The sequence below is a fragment of the Anas platyrhynchos genome, chromosome 7 (genome assembly GCF_047663525.1).
Source record: "Anas platyrhynchos isolate ZD024472 breed Pekin duck chromosome 7, IASCAAS_PekinDuck_T2T, whole genome shotgun sequence".
In the NCBI taxonomy this organism is placed as follows: domain Eukaryota; kingdom Metazoa; phylum Chordata; class Aves; order Anseriformes; family Anatidae; genus Anas; species Anas platyrhynchos.
In genome coordinates this window covers 34,326,258-34,341,599 of record NC_092593.1, presented here as the reverse complement: position 1 = coordinate 34,341,599, position 15,342 = coordinate 34,326,258, and the positions used below count along the sequence as shown (strand labels likewise).

Sequence of the window (15,342 nt, the reverse complement as noted above, 5' to 3'; positions counted from 1 at the left end):
TAGCTGTGTACAATATTCTTCTTTCCTCTACTTTTATTGCTCATGACATTAAAGCATTTTCCTAGTTTCATGAATTTCTTTCACATGGTTTAACCTCTGGTAATTTTGATTGTTTTCATCATTAGACTGGGGAAAGTGTGTCAGTTCTATTCTGCTAATAAGAATATTAATCACATCTTTGTGACAGATTTTATTTCTACACAACACTGCGATAATCCTAAAAATGTCTTTTAACACAGACTTGGAAGTTATTTCTATCTTTTGAAAATTATGTTGATTTATTAGAATATGTGGCAGAAATCACATTAGATTTTCATTAGTATAGTGAGAACAATCAAATTTCCCCTCTTTAAGCAGTTAATTAAGTTGACTGATGACTATAGTAAATAATGGTTTAATGTAGTAAAGGTTGTGAATGTAAGGAATAAAATTAGATTCAGGAAAGCCTACCATGTCTGTTGTTATTTACATAAGCAAAGTTTCTACCACTAGAGAATGTTTCTTTTTTCCCTGAGTTCGTAAATTATTTGTTCCTGAAAGCTCTGGGACAAATGTATGTTTTATTTGTATGTACCAAATCATGAACTTAGTTATTGACTCTAAATCCATGTGTTGATTTTCATGTGGAATCCCCTACCTTTATACCTCCAGTAACAGAAAAGGCAGTTTGTTGCATCTGTAATGTCATCCCCCGTGAACACCTCATGTACCTGCGAGCCTGGTAAAGAGAGTAGGGAATGGAGACCTGAAAGGCAGCCTGTGTAAGTGAGGAGATGAAATGTACTGACAGGTGAGTATTCTACATCTCCCAGTCTTGCAGGATTGCTGCTATAGGGAACTTTCACACAGATGTGTGGATGGTCACACGAACAGGCCACAAATAGGGACCTTGTGATGTTTATCTGAAAACCTGTCAGAAACGGTTTTGTTGAAAGGAGAACCTTGATGACCTTCTTGTATGAAGAAGCAACATGTAGGAAAAGTACTGAGGGGTTCGCAGAATCATGTAATTAGCTGGAGCTTTCTCTGAAGGTCTAGGTAAGAAACAATGTGATATGTGAAAAGTTTTAAGATCAGAGGAATCTGAGACTGTTATGAGCATTTGAAATCTACTGAGATATGCTTTTTAACCCTAGAATGCTGATCATATTTTTCATAACATATTCACATTTCCTTTACTCTGCATCAATCTCTTCATCACATGCTGCTAGTTCTCTCTCCCAACTATTATAGTCCTCTCTTTCATGGGTATTTGTATGCATTTATTTGAGGAAAAGATTAAGACTGGGATTTGAAGTGTGCATGCAGCGATGCTACTTCTCTAAAAAAGTAATTTAAGTCCTTCACTGGAAGTAACATCTAGAGGAGAAGATGGTGGATTTGGCAGAAACTCTGGAAGAGCCGTAACAGAGAAGTTTCAATTTTAATTTACTGTGACTTCACCGGCAATCTCTACTTCTTTAACCTTATTAACTGGAAGAGACAGAACCGCCATGTGAGAGATAACGGAGAGAAATTGATGGCACTTGAACTCCCTGCTAATATCGTTCTGAATGAAAGAGCTCCTTTGAAGACAGTGCAGCAATCGGATGACAGATTCTGTGATAGCTGGGCACTTTTTAATGGCTCAGCTCCGGAGGGGTCACAGATCCACAGCTGGAAGTAAGGTAGCATTTCTGGAGGGACTTGAGTTCTCCTGCCTTAAAAGTCATCTTCTATTCCTGGATGACTGCTCAGTAATTGAGTTAAAAGAGCAGCTGTGTTGGTTCAATAGAGACCTTTTTATATAGAAGTAGTACCATTTATTCCTTAGAGGAACAAATATTCTGCTGGCAGAATGATGTTACATGGTACTATCTTCCCAAGCTAAGGAGAGGGAACCAATTATAGAAGCAAAAGATGAGAAGTGTAAGGAAATGGCTAACAGCTCAGTGAGCTGCAGTCTCAGTGTAGCACAGTTATGAAAATATTGACTTTGCCAGGTCTAGATAAAAACAGGTCTGGAGTTAACAGCCTGTGGCTATGCTCTTGTGGTGCCTCTCTCCATCTATCAGAGGTGTTCATGAGCCACTTACTTGAAGTGAAATTTTCTTTTCACTTTAGATTATGCCTTTGCAGACTGTAATTTCATGCCAAGCACTTCTGTGGATGTTTGGGGCTTATCTTTTAATCCTGCTTTGTTTGCTTTGCTATTCTCTCTGCTCACAAGCTTTGTTGTTAATAATATGGAGAACAGGAACAGCAGAGATTTCAACACAGGCAAATTCACTAGAAAGTTCTCCTGGATAACTAAGGAACAAAGTTAGCGAGATTTATACATGTTTTTTCAGCCATAACTGATTCGAAGAAGTTAATGGCTGACCGGAGCAGGCTCCTAAGATTGCCAGCAGCCAGTGAGTTGCCTAAAACTCTATTAATTTATGCATGGTTTATTAATTTCTGTTTTTCTTAGTTTAATTTTTTGGGGATTCTGTTCAGTGTTTGTATGCTAGTTTCTATGCTAGACTGTTTTCACTGTTTTCCCAACAGTGGGAAAAGGTTATTTTAGTCACGTTTGACCTCTGCAGGCAACCTAAGAAGATCCCTGCTGAAGGCTGCAAACATTTGAGGATTATCTGGCTGTCCCAGACATCCAAGGAGATGACTTTCACTGCAGTGTACAAAGTTCTGGTCATACTGGTGACCACCACGCTACCCCCTTATGAACAGATTTGATTTTTGTATAGTGCTTAAACTCTTGGATGTCCTAGTAGAATGAAGCAAATGAGGCTACAACTGTTCATCTGCAGCCCCCGCAAAGGAGAGTTACATAAGTTGCAGGGAAAACAGTCCAGCATTTTTGTCAAAAGTTGATCATGATGCTGGATTTTCCAACTGTATTGAGAAATTAAAAGTGCATGTAATTAATAGATTGGAATCTGTCAGCTGTACCCAAATAAAACCCCTATTTAAGTCAATGGGAGGTTTTACTATAGAAAAGTAAAGTAATAGCAGGTAAAAGTGGTCTTACATGCTTTTGAAAACACCATCGCTCTTTTCAGAGGCGAATGTAATATACTCCAGAGGGTACAGTTTCCCTTTATGAAACATGCATGACTTGTATTAGCCACTGTTTGTTGCGTCTGTGCTTAGTACTCAAGTGGTAGCTGAATAATTTAAAATTGCAGACATGAGTCATTAACTCTCCTATCTTCTATTGCTTTATCAGAAACTGACCTCTACTGAGTCTGTTTGCAAAATGGACTGACTAAACAGCAGTTAAAGTGAAGTTCGTTTCCGGCTATTCTGTAACAGACCTCACTTCTTTGGCTGTTATAAGTGGCTTGTGAGAATAAAATCCAGTTCTTATAGGATTCCCAGAACCTTTTAACAAAAGCTTGGTCACAGCAGAACATTGTTTTCTGTCAGTAGGTAGTGGTACTTACTAGAGCAATAGGGAACACAAGAAATTTGGCATCTGTATTGGAACTACATTACCATTTAGAGAAATGGTCTCCACAGGCTGGTGATGTGAGAAAATTAAAATTGTAGGGCTACAAATTTTGTTTTCCCTTCCTGTAATGATTAGAAACCTCACTGTATCTTGGTTTGGGAAGGAATAAGCAAAGAGTGAGAGTGCCAAACTAAAAGCTTCCCAAGCAATAAACACAGACAGCCAGATGTGGTTCGGTATTTCACCAAAGCAAGGACAGCTTTGGCCTTGTTAACAAGCACTGGTCTGTTATCAATGTGACAGACATCAATTATAGGTGAAAGCACGCGTATTTGGGATCTGATATTCTCCCACAGCTTGAGAAAAATAACCTTGCTTTTGATGCCATTGTAATAGTGATGCTTAGCACCGGAGCTGAATTGCAACGCTGCCGACATGACTGCTGTGGTGGGTGCTGAGCCCAGGCTGTGCATGTGGCCGTCTGCTCTCAGACTAGGGCTGCCCTGGCCTCCTGGCTGATGCTCTCAGGGTCTGGAGAGCCTCAGAGCTGTGAAATATTTCCTCATGGTACACACCGTGGAAAAAGTACTGTGGGGTGTGAACCAACTCTGAATTTTGTGCTAATTCACGGGCATGCTGCTTGTTGTGAAAGTCTGGCGGCATGGGTGTGAAAGTCAAATATAAACATAATATACAAATTTCCTAAGATCTCTGTTCCACAGTCTTGTGGAGACTGCTTAACACTGTTATTCAGCATTATGACAGCAATTTTACAGAACTGGAAGGCAAAGGACAGGTTACATTTTTCTGTGTGACTTTAGAAAAAACAAAATGAAACAAAACAAACCTGACTCCTGAATACATTTAAACTCAACAGCTCAGTGTTTTATTCCTGCCCCCAGTCAGAGCAATGACTGCATGTGAACTAACACAACTGGCTGTTAAAAATAATGCTTGGGGTTTTATCGTCTGAGGAGGATTAATGGGCAAAAAGGCTTGCCATTCTGTCATTTTTCTTTTTAAAACCAGGTGTAAAGCGGAAATTATCTTAAAAAGCTGTGGAATATAAGATGAGGGTCCTCTGTGGGTTATATACCTATATTTAATTTCGCTTATAAATGTATTTATTTATGTCTAATATACATGTAAAACACCACTTTTATATCATAATCTGTATTTAAGGAGCAGATTTTATGATGTTCTTTAGCCATCCTGCTAAAAGGCTGTCATCTGTTAACCTCTGCAGGACCTTTTTCAAAAAGGTGTCCAATCACAGAGCAGAACTAGGATTGTGTTAACATTTACATTCACATTTACATTGCTAGTTTCCTTTGTCTTGTGACTGGCCTTTGGTGGTGTTTTCTCATCTGGGCACAGATCCCAGCCTCACTAACCTCCCTTGCCCATCCAATCTGAGCCTAAACACAAAGATGTGCTTTCTGTGTCAGGTACAGTTCACATGAAGAACCTGTGTGCGTGCTGGAGGACAAGTCCTATGTTGTCAGCTGCATATTCATGATTTTCTGAATATGAATAATTATGTAGTGAAAGACGCACTAGGAGGAAAAGCGAGCAAGCTGTTTCCAGGCTTCCAGGCCTCTCTCGGAAAGCAAATAGTTAAGTTACTGTTTTTCATAGCATGGTTACAAAACAAGAAGGAAGAAAAGAGTTACTACAGAAGGAAATAGACTTTTTTACAGATGTTTTATAAATTGTTTGGTTTTCTAATTACCACCACGACACTCTTGTGCAGTAGTTTCAGTAAATGATTTGTCTGAAGTTCCACAATGAATTGTTGTCTGTATGTTTAGATGGACATAAGCTCCCTAGGAAGCCAAAACTACTAAGCGGGAAAAGATTAAATACGAGCTCCCCTGTGAGCCCTTTTTGCACTTACCTTCCAGATGTACAAATCTGCATTTTTCAGGTCAAGTTTCTTCAAGAAATTTGGCTGTGAAAGCAGTAGCACCTAAAGTTTGGCAACTCTTATTGATTCTCACCACTTCTTTGATAAGGCTACAAAATCTTTGTTTAGAGAACTGCCCTTATCATCTTTCTTCTGTTTCCTTTAGGAAAAGTAGCAGCTTACAGGGCAAGAAAAATCTGACCTAATAGCATCCAAAATATTCAGGGAAGAACTGTTGAAGCAGAGAAATTGCACGGGTTCAGTGGTTTTATAGCTTTCCCACTAAAGCAAAGTTTTTATAGGAAAACACAGGGTACATAAAACAATCAACAGAGGTAAGCTAACACCCCCCATTGCCTGAGTGCAACTCCAGCCATTGTCTTTACTGTTTTTCTCTCTGTAGCACTGGATCTCCTGTTACCTCCCTTTTCTTGAAGGCTAACTACTTTGCTGAAGGTGTTACCAGAGCAAATACTTGGTGACATCAACACACCACCTTGTGGTTGCAATACAAATGATTCCTGGACATGAAGGACATTTTCCAGAATGTCACACTTTAATTTAACGTAAGTAGCACATTCATAAGGATGTTTTCCAAAATGTCCTTCATAGTCTAAAAATCACAGAAAAACAAACAAACAAACAAACAAACAAAAAAAAAAAAACAACAATGGAATCTAGATTTTTACACCAAAAGTTGCCAAGAGGCTTAGGTGGGACTTAGTTGCCTCACTGTAATTTTCTGTGTCTAAGGTAAGAGGAGGACTTTTATCATTATAGTTGGAGAAGGGTCTGGACTGTGTGTCTATTTCTTACCACAACTACTACCTTAACCTCAAAAATAATAAAAATATTTAGCATTTTCCAAAGATGAAGACCAAATATTTAATAAGCATTTTGTTTTTTAGAATGTAACATTGCTTTTAGAAACAACAGGGGAGGATTTTCTTTATCCTACAATAAAGTCCAACATACAGCATTTTAGCGAGGTGTTTGCACTGCGCATAAAATGGGGAATGCATTTGCAGAGAGTGCAAAGCTGCCTCGTCTTTATGACAGCAATGCAGGGGGTACCACCAAGGTCACCTTAAATAGCATGCCCATGAGCATGCCCATTGAATATCCAGTTAGCTATAGAATCCAACTGCAATGGAAAAGATTTTGCTCTGTTACTCAGATGGTTTCTTAGAAATAATAGTGACTTTCTACACAACGTAATGCGGACTGGATTTTGATTTTATCTCAGTTTTAGTATAAGAAAAACATTACTATGAGTTAACAGATTTTAGAGAATACAACAATATCTCTTTTTAAAGAAAAATCACATACCTTAATAAATTATAAGTATTGGGGAAAATAAATAACTAAATAAATAACAGCTTACCCAGAAATACTTTGGTGGATGCAATTTCTATAAGTAACATGGTAATAGTTGATTTCACAGATCAGCTTAAAATTAGTAGATCTAAATTGGTTGGTTTTATGATTAGTTGCATTTTTCCAAAAGCATTAATACACTATATTAATCCAATAAAAAGAAATTTACACTTTTACGTGAAACATAAATTGTCTGAGTGAAAATAAGCATGTCAGAAAAAAACTTTCGTTTTGTTTTCGAGCTTCTGTCTTTCAAGGTTTCCAATCTGTTTTGTCCAGTCGTTTTCACAGAGATGGTACAGAGTGGAGGTCAATCAGCAATTTTAGTTGTTGGTAAAAGCTTTAAATGGATTGCTACTTTAAATTAACATCTGCCATAGATAAAGTATCTCTGACTTAAAAGAAGCACATGCTCTAATGGGACAAAGTGATGATCATCTTCATGGTTTAGTTAATAACACAGATAAAAAGGCTTGTAAAAGTTATTTATATTGTAGTGTGTTCAGGTGAAACCACTAAGAAGTATGTAATTTCCTCTGCTTGTGACTCCTTGGGCCAATAATATCAACTTTCTTTGAAAGTTTAGCAGGTTTGTTGTCTTGAAAAAAGCCTTGATTTTCTCTTCTAAGTGTGCAAAATGGAGTCTAACATGTTAGTGGGATATAAGCCACTTTTTTTTTTTTTTTTTATACAGAATGAACTCCATGTCAAATCGTTAAGTGTGTTGGTATACTGTGGTGGTTTTAGTGATGTGAGATGTGGAGAGGTTTTCTCTCCACTGACTTTGAAAACATATTCGCATAATATATATCCCATAACTTCGTACTTTATTAATCAACTGAGAAACCCTAGTGTTATGCAGAGACTGACAACACGTTAGTTGACTTGCAGCCATCACCATGTATACTTTTGGGCATTGTCTTTAATCTTTACAATAATCTCTTCTTTGTTGCAGTCTGTAGAACTGTCTTTTCCTGAAATCAGACTGAAATCATAATGATGTTTGGGTGTTAAATCTACCTTACAACATCAGATCAGAAAATTATTCCATAGTCGCTTTTGAAATTTAAAGATTAAATTCTGAGACAAGTAAAAAATAACAAGTACTAACAGTACTGAGGGCGAGGGGTGAAAACAATAAGGGAGGATATAAAATTTAAATTGCAAATATTATATTATTTGCTTTTACTTTAAAGCAGATTCACGCATGTAGGAAAGGTCAGATAACTAGTTTTGAAACTTTTGTCAGTAAATTTGTAACCTGTGAATTTGGTCAAAATAGCAGGCAAACCCAAAACAAAATTGGACCTTATGAGAAAAAGTGCAGGCTAGAATCATGTTTTCCAGAACTCATTCTGAGGAACCTTTCTTCTATGTGTTCATTAACTTACCACATGCTGACAAATGAATAAGAACAACAGCAATGCATAAAGAACTTTTTTTCATGCTGTGCCTACAATAAAGACATAACAATTTTACTTGGAAAGTTTTCTAGTTTCAGCTGTTATCTATGCTAGATGTCTGTTTTGGTGGCATTCACATTAAAGTAGGTATTTTCTATCAAGTAGATTTCACATGTTCCACTTAATCATCTCCATCCTCAGGTTCTCATTATGATTTTATGAGACAAATGGGACTATTTAAGCTAACCACAAGTTTTCTAAAAGTATTACACAAAATTCTAAATTATTTCTCTGATATCCCACTATATTTCTATGTATACTTACAAAATGTAAGAAAGAAAACAAACCAATCTGAGAGAAAATCTTATTACTCTGAGATAAGAGAGCAGGTATAAATCACATAGGGTTACAGTTTTTGCTACTTAAGAAAGCAGAACTATAAGACTAAAAGAAGTGCTTAAGATCTCATTATTCACTTAAATATATATATATATATATATATATAGGAAACAATCACTTCATGATTTAAGAGACCAATTAATATGAAGTCAAGTTCTCACTAGGATTATTCAGTTACTTCTCTGTTCTCCAAAGATTAGAGATATAACATTTCCAAAAAGAAAACTATATAAAGCAAGCAATTTGAAGATATCGGTGTTAATCTGTAACTGACAATCAGAAACACAGGCCTAATAAGTTTATTAATCAAACCTGTTAGCTATCATCTAATACTTCATGGACAATGTGTTTGAGATTATAAATATAGACTGAGCGACGGAAGAGGTACAGGTACAGAAGTACTACCTCATTGTGTTTAACTGATTATGCTGCTAAACGTAATCAGTGTTCTTAGGCTTTTTCTTTGCTTGTTTTTGTTTATTTCCAGTTATACTTCAGTGACCTACTAAATAGGTCATTTTCAACAATATTTATCTTTCCTTGCTGTTTAGTTCTTCTAAATATTTATAGATGGCAATATTCTGCCTTAGTAGGCACTTGGCTAATCTATACAAATGTATCTGCTTTATAAACTATTAATTTTAGCCCCTTGCCAGATTGCATGTAATTAAATGCAAATTAAACATGTGTCAAACCTTATCAATCAGCAAGCCTGGAAAAACAACTCATCTTATTAAACTACGGTGGCTTAAGCTAAAAGAATGGCAACTTTAGGTTTTCTAAAGGAAAACCCATTTCTGTGCAGATCCAGCACTGTGTCACAGGCTACTGCTGCCAGCTTGGCTGTATTGGTTCTGTTTGAGACCTGACCACTGATGTGGATGTGGTTCATGCAGGTGAGCTGCCCTGTGGTGCCCAGGAGCATTGTAAGCAGAAGATGCCCCTGTGCCCACAGACCCAAAGGGCACAAAAGACTAGGTAGAAGCAAATACATAATGCAGAGAAGCATCGCGTGCTCATTAGCTCTTTGAATATTAGTGAGTTTGTGGTACTCTTCATCCTGAGGGCAACCTGGAAGCTTGCTAATTATGGTGACCCTTCAGACTGAAACAAAACAAACCCCACTGCAACATGAACACAATTAAAGTATTTAAAATCCTGTCAGAGTATTGCATGTTCACTTTTAATTATTTTGATCCTTTAACTGCAGCAACATGTCACTGTGAAGGGTGTTTGAGGTTTATGAAGGTTTTGTTTGTTTGTTTTAACACATAGATTTTGGAAGCATGGAGGATTTGTCCATTCAGCAGGTTTCCTGGAGGGGTGCATGTCAATATCCACTGCAGAAGATACCTAACAATGCATGCTTAATTACTGAGTGACTATCAAGTTTACTTTTAGAGATAATCTCTGCTTAGATTATTTAAACTCGATTCAACTCAGTATCACATTTACTGTGCTACAAGTTTCAAACAAACAAACAAACAAAAAAAACCAACAAGTGTGTGTGGGGGAGATAATCTTCTTGATATTTAAGAGTGATGGAGTAATGTCAATGGTTTGGAAATAACATCTGTGGGCAAAGTCCCTGAAATGAATGGGGATATTGCAAAAAGCTCTTGTGGTTTTGGATCAAGCCTGTCTCTACAAAGTTTGGGAGAAAATTTGTATGCACATCCATTTGTCCATGCAGATGTCTATTTCTGTATTCAAAATAAACAATTGCATGCATCAACAACTGTTTTCACTTGCAGATAGGGGTTACTGTGCATATAGATTTTATAGGTGCTTTACAAAAAAAAAAAAAGTCCCTTTAATAAGATAGCCAAAAGCAGCTCACATTTCAGTGTTGTTATTCTGAAACAATCATTCTTGACACTGTAGCCTAACAGTTGTGAAATATTATGTCTGCATGTAAATAGTTGTAGATTACCTAATTCAGATTTGGAATACGATAAGATAAACAAATAGTGACTCAGTGATGAAAATGAGGTACCAATTTAAAAGCTTAATTATTTTGTTAACTTTAATATCTTTCAGGTTTAGTTGTCTAAAGTGTAAGGATTCAGACCGTAACCTCCAAGCTAATCCAGCCATCTAGACTCTCTCAGGTCAGCTGGATGTGTTAATGTGCCACCACCATGACTTTATGGATGCTGCCCTCTGCAAGGTCAGTACGACATCTAGTGGGTCATAGCTTCCTTTTGGAGGTGTTTTTCTAAGTGTCTAGAGAACTCATGAATTCTGCCTATCTTCTTCAGGTGAGACTACTGATATTAATTTCCTTTAATATATGTATTATCATACAACGTTACTTTATCAGCATAAGTTTCTGTAGAAGCCTTATCTGACAGAATGAGGGAAGTAAAAAGGGAATAAAACAAGTAATAAATAGCACGGGAGGGTTTACTTAGTTTATTGGATGTGGTCTTTGGTTTACCCTCATTGCCACGGAGGAAGCTGAATTGTGCAAAAATGATAATCCTGATTTTTTTTGGCATTACTACTTTGATAAAAGGGTCAATTGGAAATAAATTTTGCCTTTTAGTTATAGCGATAGGGAAGTCATGCAGCACTCAAAGATCAGCAGAAACAATGAGCAATTTGCACATGCATCATCCCCATTTCCCCCCAATATTCCAGGGAATTTGCAGTTTTGCCGCTGGCCCACGGCAGCAAATGGTTCTGGTACCTTCATTCACCTTCTGCTGCTGACTCAGCTGTGGCAGGGAGGGGAATTGCTGGTACTGGGAGGCTCGAGCCTGCAGCACGTGTGTGCCCAGACCAAGCGGTCACCGTGCTTGCGTTAGTGGATGGAGGACACAAGACAACTAAGCTCCAATCATTCACAACTATGTTTAGCTTGGATTCAAATTCTGTAAAAATAAAATGAAACAGTTTTTTTTTTTTTCCTAAATCAGCTCCCAGCTGCAGTGGTTGAATACCCCCGATCAGCGTGCAGACATTACATTTTTCTTTGTCTATGCAATGCCTTCTATCCATGAATCAGAACAAAGAGAGGCTTTATATATCATTTTCTCTCTCTATTTGCTGGAAGCACAAAGACTGTGCTGCATTTATCATGAGGGCTGACAGAAAGCATATGGATATAGGTATTCCTTGTTGCAGGCAGACGTTGTTCTGCTGACAGAACGCGAGAAAAATCGCCAGGCTGCTCCAATTTTTCATACTAGCTGCACTGGGCGTTTAATGACACAATCGTAGCAATTTGGTTCTATTACACAGAATAGAGAAAGATGTTTAATTTCATAATGTTTGGAATGGCTGCTTATTTATTTTTTAACATCACAGGGACAGACTGGAAACCCTTCTCCTCATCGGGTCTAGCCTAAAACTCAGAAAAATAGCAGATGCTCTACAGTGTAAAAGCAGTCCAAACAATTGCTTGGTTCCTTGTATAATCTAGTGCTCTAAAATGCCAGGGCCTATCACAAATAGGCTAGGGAGACCAGATACAGAAATACATACAAAGAGCAATGGTGAGCATCAGATCAATTGTTATTGAGAGTTTGGTGTGATGCTGGCTGAAAATGAGCAGGCATCTCTATGCTGGCTTTTTGGTTGTGTTTGGTAAAAGCTGTTTTTATCTTCCACTCTCTAGGTAATTTTTATTTTTCAGGTTTTTTTTTTTCTTTTTTTTTTTCCTTCTTTCTTTATTCCCCCAATACTGGTAATCATAAGCATTTGTGTCAGATAATTTCCATAAACTCTCAACATACCTGGAACTCGGATCAAATTTCCACAAAGCACATGCACTGTTGAAACAAATGAGGTTAGTTGATCTCAGATCATCCCCTTACCTTTCTGTGTTCTACCTCTGTAGTATTTTTCATTCTCAAATGTATCGATAATTAAGTCTGGAATACTTTAACTATATCCTTACTCTGAAAATACTTTACAAGGAGACTTGTGTTCTCATCTCTTTGCTACTGATGTCAATAGCGGAAGCACTAAAAGGTTAAATATCTAAGAAAGCAAAATATCTTAATAATTCAATTTTGTGTTAATTCAAAATTGGCATTAGCTCCATGGGTACAGGGGTATAAGGAACCTGGCTGTCCGAGATATGTCCCTGTATAAGACCAAGCGATACTATAAACTATTCTAGACTGATCTTAATTTCATCCTAAGCCTTTCTTCGTAGAAGTTTGAACAAGCATTTTCTTCCTCATAGAAAATACTGTCTAATCATCTCTGCAAACACTCTGTACCAAAGAGAAAGCCAATGAGTGAAGAGCAATTTTCCTGCAATCCCAGTACATTATCTGTTCCTCTGGTAGAACTGAAAACAGGAAACACGTAACTATAGCGATGCAAAACTGCAAAAGAAACCTTGGCAATACTTACTTATGTTAGTGGTTCTTATTGGTGCAGGAAACGATTCAGGAATGTCAGAAATATTAGTAGCAAGAAATAAACATTCTAGTTCTTTTACACCTTCTACTTTTCATTCCATCTTGTAATGTTTGGATGTGTTTTTTCTCCTTTTTTGTGCTTTTTCTTTGTGAAAATTTTATTCAGTCTGAAGAAAGAAAGAAAATAAATTATAGGAAACTGTTGAGATAATATGTCAAGTGCATTGTAAAGTGACAATGTCTAACACAAATTGAAAGTCTCTAATATGATATAAAAGCCTCAAGTATGTTATGCCATCTGCATCGTGCTTGCAGACATTTATCTTATTGGTCCTTGACTTTCAAAAGCATCCTGGAATTGAGCTCAAAACATTCTTTCTCTGTCTTTCCTTGTTGTTTTCCATTGAACAGTGAATTTTTTGGTATTTTATATATTCGGGATAGCTGATATTCTGAAAGCTCTGGGAGTCTAGAGATAGGAACCCTTTCCTTGGACTCCTTCATGCTATACCTGGGATGGTTACTATACCATAGATAATGGTATACATTAACCTGTATAGGATTAAGGTACGATGACAGTAAGAATTTTGAAAGCACGAGCAATTTCACATTATGAAGCTCAAGCATCTCAGGTTGTTTAGGCTGTGGACTTTGTAGCAGCCAGTCTGTGAAATAATCCTTCAAACATGCTAGCAACATCTATAATTAAAGAAATGTTAAAAACATTATGTAGTCCGTGGTGTGGTAATGTCGTGAGTGTAATTGGGTCAACAACAGTAACTCAGCAAGAGTTACTATGAGAAATAAAAGTGATAGCAGCATCCAAGCCTGCCCATTTTTAATGACATGATGATGGCTTCTTAGAATACAGTGAGGAGACCTCAAAGCTTAGTGCTATAGCTTGTGATGTTTTTTAACCCATTTTGTTTTCTTCTGCATATGTTTTAAAAACATAAACATTGTTTGAAAGCATAATCATGTTAGTAACTGCAGTGCTGTACACTTAGTGATTATTTCTAGATTTTGCCTGATTAAATTAGAGAACGTTGTTATTTTTTTAAATATGATCTGAACGCACTAATGCAAATCATGCATGGGATTGCCATACATGTTCTTTTTTTTTTATAATTGTCTGCAGTAGATGATGATGATATCATAGGACCACCTGTTTAAAATACATGAAAATTTTAGTGCTCTTTCACTCTAGCTTTTACCAACTTTATAAAATACTATGGTACCTAATTTTAATGCTCTTATGTAATAAAAACTTTATACTGGGCAACAACAATATCTCAAACAATTGTTTTTCTCATATGTGTACTAGTTTTAAAAACTATGAGCTTTAGGAAAAACTATTTTACTAAAAGATGTGGTTGAAAAAACATCGAAAAATCTTTGCTTTTGGAGTTGACACTTTAATACCACCACAGTATAAATTCTGTCACTCAGTTTGTGTGCAAAACCCAGAATGAAGTAAAAATTATACAATATCCAAGAACCACTTACCTGGATTCACGGTGATTGTTGACAGGTCATGTTGGTATTTTAATTTTAGAGACTGTATTTCAATCTTCGGAAATATTAAAAACACAAAGCAGTTGACACTGATAATTCTATTTCTTTGGCTTAAACAGATCATTTTCTATGATGATCTATCATTCTATGATGATTTTCCTCCATCTCCCAAACTATTTCCAGCTCGGTAAAGCTCATGTGAGTGATGGTGTCTAATATCATACAGTAATGTAGGAACATAAAGTTGCAACATTTTTTTTGTTGAGGTGTTTGTCTTGCAGTCTATATATTATTGTCTGATTGTTGCCCCAGGCAGCATTTTTCCCTTTTTACATTATTAATCTTTCCTTAAAAATATTATGAAATGTCAACTTTGAAGGTATAGAAGACAAATATTAAATTGGAAACTTAAATACTCATGAGTAAGATAGTGTTATGTGAGAACTTTTGATTAATTGCCAAATTCTGGAGAGGCATTTTTTTTCAGTGTGGGTGAATTGTTTTTAGTAGCACCAGTGAAGTAGATTTACACACCGATTTAAAGGATGATCACTACTAAAATGTCTGATGCAAGTAGTTGTTAGTTATTAGTGGTAAGAGGCAAATTTACTTTTTATTTGCTTAAACACAATGATGATCTTTAGATATACAGTCAGGGTATTTGTTTTGATATCAAATAAAGAATTCTTACATTCCTAATGGATAATTTCTATAATGTGTGGTGTTTGTATCAAGTCAAAGATCATTGTCTTGTTGGGGCTAAAAAAAAATACGTGCAGAAAAAGATGACTCTTGCCCCAAAGAGCTCACAGTTTAAAATATCTGAACTTTACGGAGTATGCTTAACATTGTATAAACAGAAGATAACATGAAGATAATGTATGGCTTAGAGTGCCATACAGTTTAAGAACTCTTCTCAATGTGATTGTAATG

General features: G+C 36.5%; 2 long non-coding RNA genes across 13 annotated transcripts in view; one reads left to right on the top strand and one right to left on the bottom strand.

Annotated features, from left to right (window-relative positions):
- Positions 1-15,342, top strand: part of LOC106019051 (uncharacterized) — a 351,120-nt gene that overhangs the window by 322,314 nt on the left and 13,464 nt on the right. For all 11 annotated transcript variants that reach the window (XR_011810791.1, XR_011810792.1, XR_011810790.1 and 8 more), the window contains one exon: positions 10,559-10,688. This is a non-coding gene — a long non-coding RNA (uncharacterized lncRNA). The remainder of the gene's footprint in view (positions 1-10,558; positions 10,689-15,342) is intronic.
- Positions 10,702-15,342, bottom strand: part of LOC110353860 (uncharacterized) — an 82,605-nt gene continuing 77,964 nt past the window's right edge. For both annotated transcript variants that reach the window (XR_011810795.1, XR_011810794.1), the window contains exons 10-11: positions 12,887-13,061; positions 10,702-12,294 (exon numbers count right to left, since the gene is read on the bottom strand). This is a non-coding gene — a long non-coding RNA (uncharacterized lncRNA). The remainder of the gene's footprint in view (positions 12,295-12,886; positions 13,062-15,342) is intronic.